The sequence below is a fragment of the Theropithecus gelada genome, chromosome 17 (assembly GCF_003255815.1).
Source record: "Theropithecus gelada isolate Dixy chromosome 17, Tgel_1.0, whole genome shotgun sequence".
NCBI classification, from domain to species: domain Eukaryota; kingdom Metazoa; phylum Chordata; class Mammalia; order Primates; family Cercopithecidae; genus Theropithecus; species Theropithecus gelada.
In genome coordinates, this window is record NC_037685.1 from 82,105,136 (window position 1) to 82,126,306 (window position 21,171).

At 40.1% G+C, this 21,171-nt stretch overlaps 1 pseudogene; it reads right to left on the minus strand.

Annotated features, from left to right (window-relative positions):
• Positions 1-1,341: 1,341 nt before the first annotated feature.
• Positions 1,342-21,171, minus strand: part of LOC112610696 — a 64,284-nt pseudogene continuing 44,454 nt past the window's right edge.

A 21,171-nucleotide genomic window follows, 5' to 3' on the forward strand; every position in this document is an offset into this window, starting at 1 on the left:
GCACGCCTATAGTCCCAGCCACTTGGGAGGCTGAGGCAGGAGAATCACTTGACCCCGGGAGGTGGAGGATGCAGTGAGCCAAGATCGTGCCATTGCACTCCAGCTTGAGCAACAAGAGCAAAACTCTGTCTCAGAAATAAATAAATAAATAAATAAATAAATAAATAAATTTGATTTGCTTCTGGATATTGACATACTTTATGGTACACAAAAGATGAGCCAGGAAGCAAGTCTCCCTCGTTGAAAACAAATGAGGAATTGTGAATTTGACTATGAGGCACTAGAAAGTAGACAATTTCTCAGTGGTACTAGAAGAGCATCCCTCAAAGTGGCAGGTATAAAATAAGTGGGAACACCTATAAATGATTAAAAACTCTTAGCAAACTAGAAATAGAAAGGAAATTCCTTAATCTGACTTTTTAAATTATCTATTAAAATCCTACAGCAAATGCTATTTCTAATGGCAATCGCTGAAAGTATTCTCTCTGAAATAAGAAACAGGGCAAGGAAACCTGTGACCAGCACTTCTAGCCAACATTGTATTGGAGATCCTGCCAGCATAGTAAGAAAAAGAAAGAAAACCTACAAAGATTGGAAGCAAGAAAAAAAAAACAAAACAGAAACTGCTAGTTGTTGCATTGTCCAAAAAGGAAAACTCGAGAGATATCTGTAAGTAGAATTAATAAGAGTGTTCCACACTACTGTGGAATCTTCAGGATTTTTTTTATTTTGTTTTTTTTTTTCCAGTTGTACCTAACCCACATATATTTAAAAGTGGTTTTTTTTTCATCAAGACTTTCCTATTTAGTTTTCAAAGAAATAACAACTTTTGGTCACTAATTCATATAATATTTCCCTAAATCATAATTTTATTGTTAAATGTAACTGTCATTAACAGGTTTTGGTCCAAACACAACTAAACCCTACTAAGTATGCTGCTCAAGTGATAGAAGCAGAAATGCATGGATGTATGAGTCTCAACTATTGCTTATACCAAGCATGTCTTTTTAGGCTAATGGGGCCTTACCCACCTTGGAGAAACTGGCTTCCTAGGGCTAGTCAATTCCCAGAGATGGTACTATAAGTGCCCTTTCATACACAAACCAACCAATCCAGAGCCCACTCCTCTCCCACTTCCTCTATCAGGCTGTTACACTCGAGGCCAATATTCCCTTGCCTAATCATCTCAGGACCAAGTACCAGACAATTCAGGACAGCCCCTACATCCCAGGGCCTGCTGAAATTATTCTAACTAGTCGATCCTAAGCTTGCTTACCTTGCCTCATCCATTCCCTCCCATGGAAACTACAGTAAAGGTTCTTGCCTTGTAAGCATCTTCCATTAGGTAATGCACGTTGCAGAATCTGCAACATTTTGACCTGTAATGTGCTTCTGATGCTCTTCGGCATTAAATTCCTTGCTTTCAGAACCATAACCAGGAATCGTTAGGCACTGTGAGGAATACACAAGCTTCCATCCACAGGGCTTTCAGAGCCCCCAAAACTTTATTGCCAGTGGTGGTTCTGGCAAGACCTGCACCCAAATAGCAGGTAAAGGCACCCGGCTGACCATCAATGCTTCCCACATTGTATTTATCTCTGGTCACCTCCACTTGGCCTTCATAGATCTTGTCCATGCCAAACCTACTGAGAAGCCTGTATGCCACCAGCAGGCCAGTACAACATGCTGCAGCATCATTTGTCAGGCCAACCTTTACACCGTATTTTGGCAGTTCATGTGCATAAGCTGCACAGACTATCGTGTCCCAATCTATATGGGCATAAGCCATCTGACAAATGGTATGTCTATTTATCACACAATCATTCTGTATTTGTGTATGTTAGACTTATTTTTATCCTGTACCACCAAGTGTTTCCAAGCATAATAATCAGTTTTACCTTCTCACTATCTTCTAAATGTCACTTGGTATCTCTTAAAGTAGGCCTTATACTTGACAACTTTAACAAACCCCACCCTGCGGAACAGACCCGTGTCCACAGCTCGGCACTGACTCCTAGAACTGGAATTTACTCAAATTCTCCATCTTGTCATATACTTTTGACATTCTCCATCTTGTCATATGCTTTTTTGAATATCAGTCACTTAATTTGAAGTCTATGTCGATAACTCCAACATTAGAGAAAACTGTGAGTGTTTTTAGTTTGTTTTTAGTTTGTCTATTTTATTTTTTCCCTTGGTCTTGTTTATTAGTATCCCTGGTAATTTTTGTTGGATGCTGGACATCATCTTTGAAAAGTTACAGAGGTTCTGGGTGATATCCCTCTCCCTTTTGAATACCTTTGTTCATTACCGGTTCAAAAGAGGATTCGCTCTGTCCTCTGGAAGCTGGCAAAGAGGGAGATCACCTAAATGAAATCAGGCTGTGAGCAAGCTGAGGCTCAATGCAGTCTTTGAATACCTTGATCCATTCCTGGTTCACACCTTCTCCTGAAGCACAGCACTGCAGAAGTTCTGACTTAATGCCTGGAGTGCTTCCCAGGGCCTCTCCTCTTGGATAGATCCCACACTTTAATATTTTGCTTCTCTAGCACCGTGAGTCTACCAGAAACCCTGGTCCACTGCAGCTGCCTTGCACTTGGCTTTGTGGCTCTCCTCCATGAACAGCTTAAGTAACACATGTTGAGGGAAAACTGATACTAAGCAAGGCTACTCCTTCACATGTCCTTTCTCTCTGAAATCTTCACCCCTCAAGTACTGGCTGTAAGTCCTTACCAGCCCCAAACTCCAATTTCTGTCTCCCAAACCCCTTGAGGTTGAGGAAAGCTCAGCTGACTTCACCCCTGCTCAAGGGTCAGCAAATGCCCCCAAGGTAAGCAGCATGCAGAACCTGGTCTAATCTCAAAGAACATTTCTGCCCCCTATGATCTTACCCTTCAAACATAGGCAGCCTCCATCATTCGCATATGCCTTTAATTTTATATTTTACTTTCTCCAGCTTTTCTAGTGTCTCTCAGAAGAAGCATTAGGCTGTTACATGATATTCCATCATAGTCAGAAGGTGAGGTCTGTTGTGCCAGACCCCTACTGACTCCAGCAGGGATGGCACGATGTCCCAGAGGCCAAAGAAGAGACCCAGGGCCAACAAAGGAGACCCCGGGTGTATCGAGGACTTACATACAGGGCAGTTCAGGAGCAGCGAGTGGACAGAAAAACCACTATTGTTTGTAAAAAAGATGCAGTTTATATAGTATTTTCACTTAGCAATCTCCACCTACCAACCCACACCTAGCACCCTCCCTTTAACCCAAAACAATGGGCCTCAATCCCCTGTATGACCTGCATTCCAAGGAATGGGCCAGGGATTCAGATGTCCTTTCCTTCAGAGATAAGGAGTGAATCTCCAGGCTGGCCACTCCTGGGTTCCTTAGCTCCAAACTCTGAACACACATTCTTCTTAGACTATAGGATTATTCTTAGGGTATGCTTGAGTTATTGCCGTCAGATGTGTCTGCCGTACAAAGTCCCACTGAGGACACATAGAAGGATGGCTACTAAGCAGTGAGGATAAAACTAAAATGAAACACCACAAGTTTTTAGCGGAATAGAGTGATAAGAACAGGAGAATGAGGGAATTCAGAATAGCAATAAAAAATGGCAGGAGAGATGAGTCATGGGATATAGAATGTCTAGAAAGTGTTGAGGGCAGAAAAGAGTTGAAAGAAAAACAGGAGCAAAGAGTTGTAAGCCAATAATGATTCTGACCTTTCTCTAAACTGCCCTGTGTAATATACTCATCCACCAAATCACCACACAGGCAGCATATGGCTAGCGCTCAACTCAATGGATTACATTCCAAAACTTCAAAATTGAAGTCATGTCTACTGATATGAAGTGTGGCTAGAAAGTATCTTAGACATGTGATCATGACATGCTTCCCCACTGGACTGTAAGCTCCACTAAGGAAGAACCCTTCTGTGGCTTGTTTACCATTGCCTCATCTGCCCCTAGCCTAATGTTCTGCACAAGTAGGCATGTTCAAAGTCAATTTACTGAATAATGCACCATTAAAAACATAAATAACAGTCAGGCACGGTGGCTCATGCCTGCAACCACAGCACTTTGGGGAGTTGATGTGGGAGGATCACTGGACGCCAGGAGTTCAAGACCAGCCTACATAGTGAGACCCCATCTCTACAAAAAAAAAAATTAAAAATTAGCCAGGAGTGGTGGCACATGCCTATAGTCCTAGCTATTCAGGAGGCCGAAGTAGGAGGATTCCTTGAACTCAGGAGTTCAAGGCTGTAATAAGCTGTGATTGCACCACTGCACTCCAGCCTGGGTGACAATGCGAGACCCTGTCTCTAAAAATATGTAAATAAATAAAAACCTGAATAACAATTTTTGAAAACCATGAAATTATTTAGAGCCTAGATGTACATTGAAAGTGGAGACAGTGAAGCAAAATTTCATGCTACGGGATGTGAGGGAAAAAGATGGATTGAGGATGACATTAGCCTGAGCAATTGAAAGAATGGATTTGACACGGGCTGAGATGAGGAAAGATGTGGGTGTTGAAGAGGGTTTGAAGAGGGTCCAGGTAAGAGATTGGCTCTACATATGCTGACTTGGAGATATCCATTAGGGATCCAAGTTGAGATGTCCATAGGCAGAGAGATGAGTCCACAATCTTTAGCATATGATGGTGCTGAAAGCCTTGGAACTGGGTAAGATCACTATGGGGTGTGCTGACTATCCTCCCTTTGCCTCCCTATTGCCATGTTCCATCCTCCTATCCTCCTTTATCCTGGCTCATTTGGACTTTGTCAGTCAGATTTTTTGCTTCTATTGGGGTTCAACCAATAGGAGCATGAGCAAGAGATCAAAGACCCAGACCCTCCTGGCTGAACTGTCTTATGCTGACTCTGTCCCTGCATGAAAGGCTATAGCTCCCACCAGCCAGCTCACACTTTCTATTACCCTTTTTCAGTTCCCGTAGCCACTCCTCTTCTAGCCCCTTCAGGGTCTTCACTGTTTCTAGCTCCAGATACTGCATTATCTATTGTTAGTGTGTCTAAATTGTACTCACATCTATAAAATGTCCCATTATCATACTCTCCTCAAATTACCCAGGTATTGCCTACTGGGGCCCTAATACAGGAAGAAGACAAGATATAAACCCAAGGACTAGGACCTGGGCCATCAACTTAAGAGTTTGGGAAGAAGAGCAGGAGCAAGTAAAGGAGAACAAGAGGAAGCAACCAAGGATGTAAGAGACAAAAATATGCAGACCCCAGGTGAAGAAAGCGTCTCCAGAGGGATGAGCAGCAGTGTTGATGGTATAGATAGTTCATGTGAGATAAGGACCCACTGAGAATATGCCATTGGCTTAGCAACATGGGAGTACTGATCGCCTTGACAAGAGCAATTTTGGTGGGATGCTAATGCAATGTTTCCACGTACAGTGATTACAGATAGAAAATGAGGGGAGATTCTGCTGATCTCTTCCCAATGATAATAAGTAATCATAGTTTCCAGAAAATGAGATATAAAACTATATTTAAGGTATATTTTTAATCGGCATAGCACTATGCAAATGTAGAGACTCCCAAATAATAATGACAGCCACCATTAAACAAGTACCAAGAGCCAGGCTCAGGGCCAGACGCTTTGCATATATTGTCTTACTTAATCTTCATAGACATCCCATGAGACAGAATTATTATTCCCATTTAATTGATTCATTTGACAGCTATTTATTGAATACCTACTATGGACTAAGTACTGCTCTAACTTATGTAACATCAGTTATCCAAAGGGAAAAATGAATCTGCTTTAATGAACTTACTTTCTGGTGGTAAGGTTCAAATAAGGAACAGCAACACAGAGAAGTCACATAATTTTTTCCAAGTTCAAAAAGCCAGGAAGTAGAGGACCTAGAATTTGAACAAAACACTGTTCTTTCCAGTACATTTTTGACTTTGAAATAGCATACCAACAAATTTACAATCTAAAGGTTGTTCTAAAAAATCAGAGATGACTTTAAGCTTTCTGTAGAATAAACATGATTTCCGGGGCAAGTCTCAATTCCATATTCAAATATGAAACATCTAGGCTGGTGCAGTGGTTCATGCCTGTAATCCAAGCACTTTGGGAGGCTAAGGTGGGTGTACCGCCTGAGGTCAGGAGTTCGAGACCAGCCTGGCCAACATAGTGAAACCCCGTCACTACTAAAAATATGAAAATTAGCTAGGTGTGGTGGTGCACACCTATAGTCCCAGCTACTCAGGAGGCTGAGGCAGGAGAATCACTTGAACCTGGGAGGCTGAGGTTGCCGAGATCGTGCCACTGCACTCCAGTCTGGGTGACAGAGTGAGACTTCATCTCAAAAAACAAACAAACAAACAAACAAACAAAAAAACCCAACAAATATGAAACATCTGATGGCCCAATATCTGTCAAGGACTAAGATTAAAAAATTCAAATATTGAGTAATTCTGTCCAGGAAACCCATCAGTAGTTCACTGCATTTGAACTCCAAAGGAAGCATAAACACATACACAATACACACACACTCAGACACTCTCTCTCACACACATACACATGCTTTTATATAAACCTATCTGGGAGGGGAAGAGGAAGGGAGAGTGACCCTCGCATTGTGTGTCTTGGGCAAGTCAGAAGACGGGGATTTCTAGAAGAAAGCACACACAAGCACCTTTTAAAGCTGAAAAGCCCTGTTTAGATATTTGTCTAACAACAATAGATACAAAGCCCATGCCTTGAGGATTCCCCAAATCCCTCCCGAAAACAGAGCCTAAGGAGTTAGCCATTGAAAACCTGGATCTTACCTTCCAGCAATGGTACAGGACCCCTGATGGTGGCAGGGGGAGTGCTGGGTGCACGGGAGGGAGAAATACCCTTGCTCACAGAGACTGCAAGTCTCTTTGTGATACAAAATGACAGGAAAGTGACAAATAGCCTTTAACTCCACTTTCATGATTTAAAAAGTCTCAGGGCTCCATTTGTTTATTTTTAATCTTCTGGGTGGGTGTCTCTTTTCTATCGGCATAAATGCCTGATTGGGCCTCAGCTAATCAATTCTAGCGGTTTCTGATTCCACCCAGGTAGGATGGAAGATAACACATGTGTCTAACTTGATTGCCAGGCGTTGGTTGTACTGTACATCCTGCTGCCTTGTGGCTTTTACCTTTAATCTCTGTGAGCTCTGTATGCTCAGAGAATCTTTCAAAATCATTTATCTTAAGCTATCCAGCTGCTGCCTCTCAGTGTGTATGTCCAGCCAGAAGATGAAATTCCCATGAGCAAATCTGGGCTCTAAACCCTCAGTGGCTATATAGCACAGTCTTCCTGATAGACTCTCCAGAGTTTCATATTTTCTAGAAAGGGGAAGAAAAAAGGGACACTTCATTGTTGACCACCTACTAAGTACCAGATGATCCAACAGACACCTTATAAGCATTACTCCCCATTTATGGTCTCTCTTTCATAGACACGAAAATGCGCCAAAAGAAAGCCCAGTTTGCAAGAAGCAAAGCCAAGAATTAAACCTAGTTTAGATTGTCAGTTGCATAAATCGGAGGTGCAGTTTCTCACTGTCTCGTAAAGTCTTATGTGTCAGAGATTGCTAGCTCTCCGCTAGTGACTGTTGCCCCTTCTCTCTCAATTTCAGCTGAGCAGTTTCTCCAAATAAAGGCTATATTTTCCAGCCTCCTTTGCAACATGGTGTTGCCATGCAGCAAAGTTCTGACAAGTGGGAAGTAGTTGGAAGTGGTGAGCTTCTTCTAAGCTGCTCCATTAAAAAGAAAGGGCTTTCTTCCCCTGTCCACTGGCATCTTAGGCAAAAATTATGAGTTATTTCAGACTACGTGGATAAGGGCAACTCCCTACAGAGAGGAAGCAATAATGCAGAATGGGTTCCCATCACCAATGCCATGAAGCCATCCTACCAATCCTGGCTGCTTACACACCAACTAACATAGTTTGAATTTGTGTACCCACCCAAATCCCATGTCAAATGGTAATCCCCAGTATTGGAGGAGGGGTCAGGTGGGAGGTGATTGGACTATGGGGGCAGACTTTCCCCTTGCTGTTCTCATGATGGTGAGTTCTCATGAGATCTAATTATTGAAAAGTGTGACACCTCCCTGCTCTCTCTCTTCCTACTTCTCTTGCCATCTAAGATGAGCCTCTTTCCTCTTTGCCTTCCACCATAATTGTAAGTTTCCTGAGGCCTCCCCAGCCATGCTTCCTGTGCAGCCTATGGAACTGTGAGCCAATTAAACCTCTTTGCTTTATAAATAACCCCGTTTCAGGTGGTTCTTTACAGCCAAGCGAGAACAGACTAATATAGAAAATTGGTACTTAGGAGTGGGGCACTGCTATAAGATATTTGCAAATGTGGAAGCAACATTGGAACCTGGTTTAACAGGCAGAGATTAGAACAGTTTAGAGGGCTCAGAAGAAGACAGGAAGATGAGGGAAAGTTTGGAACTTCTTAGAGACTTGTTAAATTGTTGTGCCCAAAATACTGATAGTGATGTGGACAATGAAGTCCAGGCTAAGGAGGTCTCAGATGGAGATGAGGAATTTATCGAGAACCAGAGCCAAAGTCACTTTTGTTATGCATGAGCAAACAGATGATCTGAAACTGGAAGCAGAGTGTAAAAGTTTGGAAAATTTGTAGCCCAGCTATGTGGTAGAAAAGAAAACCCCATTTTCTGGGGAGGAATTCAAGCCAGCTACAGAAATTTGCATATGTAAAGAGGAGCCAAATGTTAATAGCCAAGATAATAGGCAAAATGCCTCAAAGGCATTTTGGAAATCTTTGCAGCAGCCCCTCCCATCACAGGCCTGGAGGCCCAGGAGGAAAGAATGGTTTTGTGGACCAGGACCAGGGTCTAGCTACTCTATGCAGCCTGAGGACGTGGTGCCCTGAATCCTGGCTGCTCCAGCTTCAGCCATGGCTAAAAGGGGCCAAGGTGCTGCTCAGGCAGAGGGTGCCAGCCATAAGCCTTGGCAGCTTCCATGTGGTGTTAAGCCTGCAAGTACACAGAGTGTGAGAGTTGAAGCTTGGAAGCCTCTGCCTAGATTTCAGAGGATGTATGGAAATCCTTGAATGTCCAGGAAGACTGTTGCAGGGGTGGAGTCCTCATGGAGAACCTCTACTAGGGCAAAGTGAAGGGGAAATGCAGGCTTGGAGTCCCCCACACAGAATCCCCACTGGGGCACTGCCTAGTGGAACTGTGAGAAGAGGGCCACTGTCTTCCAGACCCCAGAATTGTATATCTACTGACAGCTTGCACTGTGCTTCTGGAAAAGCCACAGGCACTCAATGCCAGCCAGTGAAAGCAGTCAAGGGGGCTGTATCCTGCAGAACTGCAGGGGTGGAGCTTCCCAAGGCCTTGAGAGCCCACCCATTGCATCAGTGTAGCCTGGATGTGAGACATGGAGTCAAAGGAGATTATTTTGGAGCTTTAAGATTCAATGGCTACCCTGCTGGGTTTTGAACTTGCACGGGGCCTGTAGCCTCTTTGTTTTGACTGATTTCTCCCTTTTGGAATGGGAGTGTTTAGCCAATGCCTTTACCCCTATTGTATCTTGGAAGTAACTGACTTGTTTTTTTATTTTACCGACTCATAGGCAGAAGGGACTTGCCTTTTCTCAGATGAGACTTTGGACTGTGGACTTTTGAGTTAATGCTGAAATGAGTTAAAACTTAGGGGACTGTTGAGAAGAGATTATTGTATTTTGTGATGTGAGAAGGACATGATATTTGGGAGAGGTTAGGGGTGGAATTACATGGTTTAAATTTGGGTCCTCATAACCAATGCCATGAAGCCTTCCTACAAATCCTGGGCTGCTTACACACCAATTAATATGGTTTCAATTTGTGTCCCTGTCCAAATTTCATATTGAACTGTAATCCCCAATGTTGAAGGAGAGGTCTGGTGGGAGGTTATTGGATCAGGGGGGCAGACATCCCCCTTGCTGTTCTCATGATGGTGAATGAGTTCTCATGAGAGGTGGTTGTTAAAAAGTATGTAATACCTCTCCTCTTCTCTATTCCTCCTGCTCTAGCCATGTAAAATGTGCCTCCTTCCTCTTTGCCTTCTGCCATGATTGTAAGTTTCCTGAGGCCTCCCAACCATGCTTCCTGTACAGCCTGTGGAACTGTTAGCTGATGAAACCTCTTTTCTTTATAAATCACCCAGTTTCAAGTATTTCTTTATAGCAATGTGAGAACAAACTAATACACCAACTATGACATGAAAGAGAAAGAAATCTCTATTTTGTTTAATCAACTATCATTTCAGATCTCTGCCACCATGACCAAGGCTATAGCCTAACTAAAATCTCTTTTTTCAGAAGATTTTCTCGCCTTATCCCTCTTTAGGAACAAGTATTCTCTCAAAGGAATTTAGGTAAACACAAGAATAACACATTTTGGTGGGAAACCCTTATTGGTTACAGAACACCTTCAAAAGCTAATAATTTTGCATTCAAAGAAATATATAAAGTCAAGAGATTTTGAAAATAAAAAACCTTAGCAATATCCAACGGCCTATTAGGGTACATATTATGTTTCTGAGATGCACTGATGAAGTAATGTGTGTTAGAGAAACATATGCTACATTCATTTAATGTTTAACCTTTTGGGTAAATGTCCCTTTTTAAGGAACGTCCTGAAAATATGGATGTGAACATAGTGACTTTGAAATCAAAGAGAATCAAGGCCAGGTGCCAGCTCAGCCACTTAGTAGCACAAGTAAAGTCTTTAATTTTTCTAAGCATTAACAACTACTCAGCTAACAGTAACTCAGACCTCATACTATAGGAAAAGAAGTAAAAGCAATGATGAACAAATTTACAAACAAATAAATATAAAAGACCAATAAGCATATGGGAAAAAGTCAGCTCAATAGATATCAGAGAAGATTAAAAATGTGAAAGAATTATATAACTCAAAGAACTGTCCCAGAATATTTGGAACCATATTAGAGTACCTTACATATAGTAGAAGCCTGGCAAGTGTCCATGGTTGGTCCAACCTGCTCTGAATTTTGTTTGCATTTCACAGCAACTAATTCCTTTAATTTCAGGGAAAGTGGCTGTGCCTGCTGCTTTATGTCTGTCTTATAGAAAAACTAGTTCAATATAACTTGAAGACTAGAGGGGGAAGTTATAATAATAGACAGTTCTGTTTGGTTTACATTTAGATGCTGGTGAGCAGATATACTCTTGGACACAGAAAAGGTCACAACCCATGAAGTCAGGAGCCACTAGTTTTAGTCTGAGTTCTACCATCTACTTGCTCCATCAAATTTTGGTCAGACTCAGTTTTCCCATATGAATCTATGGCATTACATGTCTGTTTTTTTGTTTTTAATTAATGGACAGATACTCCAATTAGTATAAACATAGATACCAAGCAATGAAATAAACCCCGAAGAAGTGAAATGACAATGTGTAGCAAACAACCAACTATGACTCAATGAGCAAGAGGAAGTGACCTGTCCTCCAGGATGCAGACAGTGAAAACCCTCACACTCTCCACATTCCAACTGTCCTGAATAGCCAAATTCATGTGCCATTATTTCAGACTGCAGCTCCCACCACACACACACATAAACACTCACAAACCCTTTCTACAGATCGCTAACCCATCTTTGTCCCCTGCACTAGATTTCAAAGATTGACATTTTCAATCCAGTGTCTACCTCTACACATGCTGTAGTCACGTGTCTGCTGCATTCTCCAAACTCTCTGGAACTAAACTGAATGTCTCAAGCCTCCATGACCTGGGCCTGAAATCCTATTGTTTTTTCTACTTGGTGGAGAGGTCTTGGAGTCTTTTTCCCAACTCAGATGCCCCTGCTACAAAGTAATATCTAAAAAGCCCATTGAAAAAATAAAAATAGCCAGGTGTGATGACTCACGCCTGTAATCCCAGCACTTTGGGAGGCCGAGGTGGAAGGATCACCTGAGGTCAGGAGTTCAAGACCAGCCTGACTAACATGGAGAAACTCCGTCTCTACTAAAAATACAAGATTTTTGCAAAATACAAGATACAAAAGATTTTTACAGAAATACAAAAAGATTGTGCCAAACCCATCTATCTGGGTCCTTTCCCATTGCAAAATTAGCCAGGCTTGGTGGCACATGCCTATAATCCCAGCTACTCAGGAGGCTTAGGCAGGAGAATTGTTTGAACCCGGGAGGCAGAGGTTGCGGTGAGCCAAGATCACGCCATTGCACTCCAGCCTGGGCAACAAGAGCAAAACTGCATCTCAAAAGAAAAATAAGAGAAAAGAAAAAGAAAACTGAAAAGCTTATTGAATCAAGAGCTCCCAGCCTCACAATGACACCCATCACTAGGCCACATCTCTCTTCTACTCTTATCCTGAACTTTGAGCAGAGTCTGCCCCTTTGGACTGTGGAAATCCTAGAACTCCCACAAACGACACTCACATGGCTTATTATTTAACTTCCAAGTGACAAGCTGAGTAGCAGTGGTCTCCAGTCCCCTGCTTGCCCCCTTGCTGAACAGCAAGTAATGAAAGGGCAGCCACAAGGTTCAGAGTTCTTTCAGTGCTTATTGAAAAAGAGGCAATATGTTTAGGAAAATGTCCTCCTCTCACAAAGTTGCCTCTGCTCTCAGGGGTCTATTTTACCTTCTCTTTGTCCTGAGTTAATCACCTGTTCATGGTGTAATTAGAATGTCCACTCGTTATTCCTAGGTAGAAACTGGTACCTCTGGGGAAGTAAGTCAGGCTTCCCACACAGCAGTTGATTGACGAAGTGCCCACACCTGGACAAGCAGTGCAGCGATCAACCCAAGGACCATCCTACAGGGTCATTATTAAATAGAATATAGGACACACGCCAACATCCTGAAACCACAGGGCTACATGTTGTTTTTGAAGGTGTCTTCTCCATCACTCCTCCAAACGTTCCCTTTACACGTTGTGAAATTCAGCTCCTAGATTGACTTCCCATGCCTTCAATAATGCTAGGCTTTCAAAATTCCTTGCACTCCAGTGCCTCACCAGGCCAGCCAGCTATCTTGGCTGATAAATTCTGCATTAGCAAGAGAGACATTAAACTTAAAGTATTTCATTTCCAAGAGATGTGCTATATGTTTTTCTTTTATATGAATTTTCATGGAAAAATAAAATTGACATTAAGTTCCAGGTTCATCTGGAAGACCAGGAAAACTCTCCCTTCAGTGAACACACTTCTCTTAATACCCAGGAGTGCCCATGGGAAATCACTGTACCTCGGTGAGAAAGGATGGGTCTTGGAGTACACAGTCCTGACGTTGAATCCAAATTTTCCAAATCACCAGCTATGTGACCTTGAACAAATTATAAATCCTTTCTGACCCTTTGTTTCACCATCTATGAATGGTGATGGTGGTAATATTACTTTGCCAAATTAGCAAAGAAATGCATGTATAATATCTGGCACCTGATACTAATTCAATGGATAGAGGCTAGTATATATCCTACCAGAAGGCTATATCCCTAATCAGAAGTATATATCCCTTAGTATTTATCCCTAATCAGAAGAGATTAGGAACTTGAGCTTTCATTCCAGACAAACCTGGCTTAGTATGCACGTCAGTACTCTGATTTGGGAAAATTTATTTAACCTCCTGAGTTTGTTTCTCTCTGTAAAGTATTAGTGAAAACTAATATATTTCTTGTTGGAAGGATTAAAGGCAATTTTTGTAAGCACTTAGCACGTGGTATATGTTTAATAAACGGTAGCTGTTATCACCCTTGATGTTGCTACTACAGTTGTCACTTGGTATTAATGAGGGGATTGGTTCCAGGACTCCCTCGGATACCAAAATCTGCAAAGGCATAAGTCCCTGCTTAAAGTGGCATGGTATTTGCATGTAGCCTACACACATCCTCCTGTTTACTTTAAATCATCTCTAGATTACTTATAAAACCTAAAACAATGTAAATGCTATGTAAATAATTGTTCTATTATATTTTTATTTGCTTTTTTAATTATTGTGTATTTTATTATTTTTTCCCTGAATATTTTTGACACATGGTTGGCTGAATTTGCAGATGCAGAACCCATGGACAGAGAGGGCTGAATGTACTATTATTGGGCACCTTCCCTAACACTGGCTCAGAATGTCCCCTCTCAGCAGCATTATCTACCAAGTACATTTAAGAGGCAACTTGGAGGCCATGTGTCCATTTTGCCCATGTTGCAGCTGAATGGCAGGTAGGAGAACAAGTGAAGGTTTTCATTTCTTGATTTTAAAATTCATTAAGGACCTTTGTGGCCTCCTTGAAAAATGTCTGTTACCCAGTCTTCAGAGTGATTAGGAAAGCTAACAGACATGATTAAGATTTCCTCTTCACAGGTGGAAGAGTGGTCCAGGGAACTACGAACCCAGGGTTATCAGGCCTTATGAGGCTGAAAGCCCCGAATGACTCAGTGCTATATGTTTTAAGGGAACCAATGAAGATCATTATTGTTACTCAGCAATGACATCCCTGCCACACGATGCAGGCTCTCTACATTTCTATTTACAATCTTCATGTTAAGTCCCAAGTAATATTTAGATTGTTGTGTAAAACCCTAAATCCTGCTCCAAAAGAAGATTGTGCCAAACTCATCTATCTGAGTCCTTCCCACTGAACTCCTCATCTTCTTGCCCAAAGGTAGTCCTTCAATCAATTCCTCTGGAAATCTTACTAAACAAAGAAGAGCTGACTGCATTTGAATGCTCAAGACCTAAATTGAATGGGGAAGGAGTTATACAAAAAAACGCACCAGCCAACTGGCTTCAACTCACTTGAAATATGAGAGATTCTAAGACACCTTTCATGAATAAGGTTGGAAAGGACTATACTCAGTTAAATTCTTTGAATACTCATGACAAAAGCCAATTCTATATTCAACAGAAGTTGAGTATAAATGGGGAGAGACTGCACTGAAAAAATTGAAAAGTAAATTATTATATGCAAAGCATGTACCTTTGCATGAAAACAGAATTTTATGACTGCACCATCTCTGTCTATTAGCCAATAAAGTTTTAAATATTTTTGATCATGTCTCAAGAACCTTAAGTGTTGGAGTTTCCACAACAGAGCACTCACATGAGAAAGAGACAAAAAACAAGCAGATGGCTCTCTGGGCATGACCATCTCTATGGTAATCATAAGGGTGGGAACCTCCCTAACAGGTATCCAGGGTTCAAGGATCAATGCCCCAGGGGTGATTGTGAATGTGATAATTAGTTCACAACATTTGTACTCATGCATGGTGAATCTGTAAACCAGAATAATCATCATTTAAGTATATGTAATAATATAAATATATATACATAGATATCTATAGCTATCAATGTGGCTATCTAGCTATCTATATCTATCATAATTGTGTAGCCAGGGCAAATCCTCCTTAGTACTGACATCCTTGACTGGCAGCATAATTAATAATCAGCACTTTATTAGGCTATTGTGATTTCATATTGTCATTATCTGTTTCACTCTTCAAATTTCCATATGAAATATCCATTAAAATATATTTAAAAGACCAATACTAGAAACTTTTATTTTTAATTTGATGTACAATACACTAAATTTATCTATCTATATTATATATATCCAACTTTTAAATTATTTTGCTTGAATCATTAATCCTGTGCTTGCTTTGTCAGAGACTGAATGTAGTATCTAGCAATCTCTTAACTTCAGCATCCTGACCTTAGCCCTCCCCACTCCACTCCCACCAGCCCAAACAAATCTATTAATAATCTGGAACTAGTTTCCAGCATTCTCAACTAAGCTTCATGACAAAAAATAATTCTGATCGAATAATCCAGTGATAGCAGTTGCTAAAGATGCTTACAATAACTAATTGTATAATAACTTACAATAACTGATTGTTGAGAAATGAATTATCACTCCAGATATCTCTGAAAAGTGTCTTGAAATACGCTTGAAAATTGATCATATCATAGGCCACAAGGAAAATCACAATAAATTCCTCAGTAAGCTCTGGTGGCATTGGGACCAGGTTTCCCATGGGGGTGGCCAATAGTTAAGCACCCTTCTTTAGATTTTCCTCGTTTACTTCACTAGCACCACTCTCCTACTCTTTGGATCCCATCCCAAATAAACCATCTGGCCATAATCCCTTATTTCAGCTTTGTCTTCCTTGAAAACAAAATCTAGGATATGTTCTTTCTTTTGTACTTATTGTCTGCATCCTGCTCAATTTGGATTCTATGTCCAGCAGTGTCTCCTCAGTGCATGTTTTGTCCTACAAGGGGGCTGTACTTTCTTAGTTTTGACAGTCCGTGGGGTCCAATCCACTCTAACACTCAACCATAAATTGGAGGTTGCAAAGTGCTCCCGAAGTTCTGTTCTCAGACCAGCCAGCTGCACTTTCCTATGAAAACCCGTTAGCAATTTCGAGACTTTTCACCCTTGATCTGTCAGAAATTCTTCTGCTTTCCCTTCTTTCTCATCTGTAGGTAGGTGCTGATATTAAGCAGATTTGGTTACTATGCCTAGTTCACTTGTATTTGAGTGTTCATGTGAATACCTTCTCATACACTTCTATGTGGGGGTTCATATGACTACCTTCTCATGGGGCTTTTGTTGCAGATTTCTCTATTCATTCGGGTTTGCTCTCCTAGTGGCATTCTATTCCATTTCATTCCACAACCACACATGAGTAAAAGATATATTCTGTAAATGATCTGCAAACTCAGTGATTGAAAAAAATAGTGGTCATCACTTCACAACACATACTAAAGCTGCAAATGAATTGAGATAAATCTTAAAATGAAAACATAACAAGAAGAAATAATAGGCAAATATGTATCTTATTTGTGAAGAGGAAACTGTTTTTCTAAGCTTAAAGTTCTAAAATGAAAAGAGAAAAACAGACTCATTTATACTAAAATTTCAAAAACTTGATATAAAATAGTTAAACAGTAAGTTTAATGTAAGTTAAATATTAAGCAACAAAAATACTGGCATTAATATGGCAAAGGATTAATTTTTAATATATAAATGCTCTGAAATATATCAGTATGAATGACACTAAAGTCTAGATAGAAAAATGAGCATAAGGCATGAACACAGAATTTGTAATAAAAGCAACAGAAATGACTAGTAAATGTGAGACTAATTTGCAAGCTCTTTAGCAAGCAAAACAAAGTGTAAATTAAAACAACAGTATAATATCATTTTTCTCCAAATTGCCAATCTTTAAAAATCAGGTGAGTCCTGATGAATTTACTTAAATTATTCATAGTTTTATAATTTCATAAGTATTTCATATTTCATCATTTAAGTAAATTAATTAGAATGTTGCTTGGTAAAATAGAGAATCAGAGCAAAAGGAGGTAGTATATGAAGGTATGTCAAACTTGCTAAGCATTGGTGACTTCAATACATCATCCTTCTCCATTACAAGGATGAATCCAGTCCACAGATTAGGTTTGTCTATTTGCTGTGGCATCCCCTACCCAGAAAATATATGAGAAAATAGTTATTCTGTAATTCACCTTTTCCTAAACTCTTCTAGGACTATAGTCTTTCTCTTTTCTCTTGTTAGGTCACCCTTCTTTATTTCCAAATCTTGGTTAATGGCCTCACCATCTAATTAGTCAACCTAGCTGGATCCTAAGATGTCTTTAACTTCTTCCTGTATCTTGTTCCTCTCCCTGACAAGCAGAACCTTGGTATGCCAATCTAGATGTAACATCCAGGAAACTTAAATGGACCCCAAATATGGGGTATTATTTGTGGTGGCATTCACAAGGTAGTGGTCCAAGAAACAGTGAATCAGAGAGCTGGGTAAATTTCCAAAGGAAGTATCATATGAGGGGGCTAGATGAGTGACGTTCACACCATCTGTGAAATGTTGTAAAATACAGTTGCCTAAGTCTCCCCACAAGAGATGTTCATTAAAAAATGCTTCCACCACCACGAGGTGAGGAGATCGAGACCATCCTGGCTAACACGGTGAAACTCCGTCTCTACTAGAAAATACAAAAAACTAGCCAGGCAAAGTGGCAGGCGCCTGTAGTCTCAGCTACTCGGAAGTCTGAGGCAGGATAATGGCGTAAACCCGGGAGGCGGAGCTTGCAGTGAGCTGAGGTCCGGCCACTGCACTCCAGCCCGGGCGACAGAGCGAGGCTCCGTCTCAAAAAAAAAAAAAAAAAGCTTCCACCAAATTCATCAGTGACGTCCTTATCACTAGATCCAATGGGCATTTTTTAAACCTCATCTTGACTGAACTCTCAACAGAATTTGACACTCGGAGGAAGAGCTCTGCTGTTCCCTTCTTCCTCTCTGGCCAAGACTTCCAGTCTCCTTTTTCAGCTTTTACACTGTTTAGTCTTCAAATGTTGATGTTCCTTGAAGCTTGCTTCTTGTCTCTTCTTGCTCCACAAACTCTCTCTGACAATATCATATCTTCACTTACTGTATACATGCCCAAGACTTCTACAAATATATCTTCAGATTTAATATGCTCTTCTGAGCATATTGAGGTTAATAAATGCTCATTGAATTCATAAACAAATGACAAACATTTCAAAAATGCATAATTACTTTCTCTTCAATCTCAAATTTTTAGATTAGTACATTCTTGGTGACATGGAAATCACCCTTATCTCATAATCAATATCTTCAATTTTTTGTTTCTATAATCAGTAAATTGCATACAGAGTTTGAAAACTGGTATAAACTTTAATACAAAGAGTTTCTCTTCAATGATCCGTCTTCATTTTGACTTGCAAATTAGTCATCTCACATATTGTTGTTTATCCCGTTGCATCTAGTATAATAGTTTACACATGGAGTTCATTGAAAATGTATGTTTGATTTTGTTTATTCCTTAATTACCCTAGAGGAGGCCAAAGTAAAATTTGAGGTATTTCTATTTGATATAATCTGATGTAATTTTGTATGGATTGATCCCACATAACAACATCTTCCAATTTGTACCTTTTTGCTTTGGACTATTCAACTTTGGGCTATATTCTCTCTAGAAACTAAAAATATCACAAGTGATTTTTGTAGAAAAATAGTATATGGCTTTAACAAGCATAATAACTGAAATCAAGCAATTAGAGACTGTCATAAGTGCACAGAAACTGTATAGAAAATAAACTACTTATAAATATCCACATAGTCAATGTTTTTAAATAAATATTTCAGTACGAAAGTGTTTGTCTTATTATGTATCTTACTCTGCTTCTTATCTTGTCTTATTTCTTCTAGTCATAATCCTCCCTTTGTACTTTTACAGAGTAATTCAGAAAAGAGATATCCTTTCTTTTAATAATTTTGGACAATAAAGGGTCTCCCCATAACTACCTCTAATGCATAATCATTTCTGTTTTAGAACATCTTGTTTACCCATAGTCAGGAGAGGCAGAATTCCAAAATAAAAGATTTTTTAAAAAAATAAATTGACTGGCATAATAAGAGTGAACTCAAACTATTTCAGAATTCTACTCTGTCTCTTTATGCTCAGTGCAGATGTTGGGACTGGAGTGTTAACAAACAGCCTATGTATAAATTCCTCCAATTTTTTTTCCAGAATAGGGACCGCCCTAGATCAGTAGGGTTAAAATTATACAGAAAATTAGTCAGGTGTGAAAGGATACATAGCCTTGGTTTATCTACCTCCTGAGCTCCTATTCAGTGGAGAAATATAGGGGAAGATGAGATGGGTGAATGACATGGGGACCTGAATCAGTTATTGTAATATGCGCTTACCTGTTTTAAGTAAGTCCCTTTCAATATTTTTTTCCTTTGAGATAATCCATTTTATTTCCAACTGTCTTCTCAAAATGACATCTTGGTGCAATATATTTCTAGCTGTAAGAGTCAATAAGTACACCCTTCACCTCAGAAATGAGGTAATAGAACTCAGGGGGGAAAAACTGAGAAAAATCATTCCAGAAATGAAGACTAAACTAGAAGCATCACAGAGCATCACAACAGTGATGGTGTAAGAGAAATGGAAGGACAACAATAATACGTTTTTTAAATTGAAAATAAATTTAGAGATAAAAATAATTTTAAAACCATAACAAATATTAAAAATAGGCAAAGGATGCATTTTACAGGTAATAGGAATCCCAGAAGAAGAAACCCAAAATAAGAAAACACAATAAGTGGCCGGGCGCGGTGGCTCAAGCCTGTAATCCTAGCACTTTGGGAGGCCGAGACGGGCGGATCACAAGGTCAGGAGATCGAGACCATCCTGGCTAACACGGTGAAACCCCGTCTCTACTAAAAAGTACAAAAAACTAGCCGGGCGAGGTGGCGAGCGCCTGTAGTCCCAGCTACTACGGAGGCTGAGCCAGGAGAATGGCGTAAACCCGGGAGGCGGAGCTTGCAGTGAGCAGAGATCCGGCCACTGCACTCCAGCCTGGGTGACAGAGCGAGACTCCGTCTCCAAAAAAAAAAAAAAAAAAAAAAAAGAAAACACAATAAGTACTAAAAAATATAATTCATGAAAACTTTCTTAAAATTAAAAGAACTGTTTGAAACTACACACTGAAGGAGCACACCATGTACTTGAGAATAATGACCCACAGTGGCCAACATCAACTCATGTTTCACTAAAATTACTAGACTTTAAAGAGAAAGAAAAAACCCTGCAGTCATCTGGATAAAACCAGTACATTTCTGATGGTAAGTAAATTGCCATCAGAATTCCAGAATTTTTAACAGCAATACATGTGCCAGAGAAAGTAGAATAACAGATTTTAGATACTCAAGGAAAACTGAACCAATTATTATATAACCAGCTAAACTGACTTTCAGATATAAGGGCAATAAACTATTTGACATGGCAACAACTTAGGAAATACTATTTGCATGAGCCCTTACTGAAGAATATACTAAAGAATGAACTTCAAATTTGATTGAGAAACATCAAAATAAGGACTGGTGAATATTAAATACACATTGTAGAGCTAAATTATATTTAGGATAAAAAGGAAAGTGAACAATATACAATGTCTACATGTTCAGGCAGCATAGATTTTACATAATTGCAAAGAGTAGAGGATGATAGGGAGCACATCTGCAAAAACAATTTTAACTAGCAATGGTAGAACAGTATTACTGTGGATATTCTTATCTTAGACTATGTATGCAACGAGGAAAAAAGAAAATAAATACT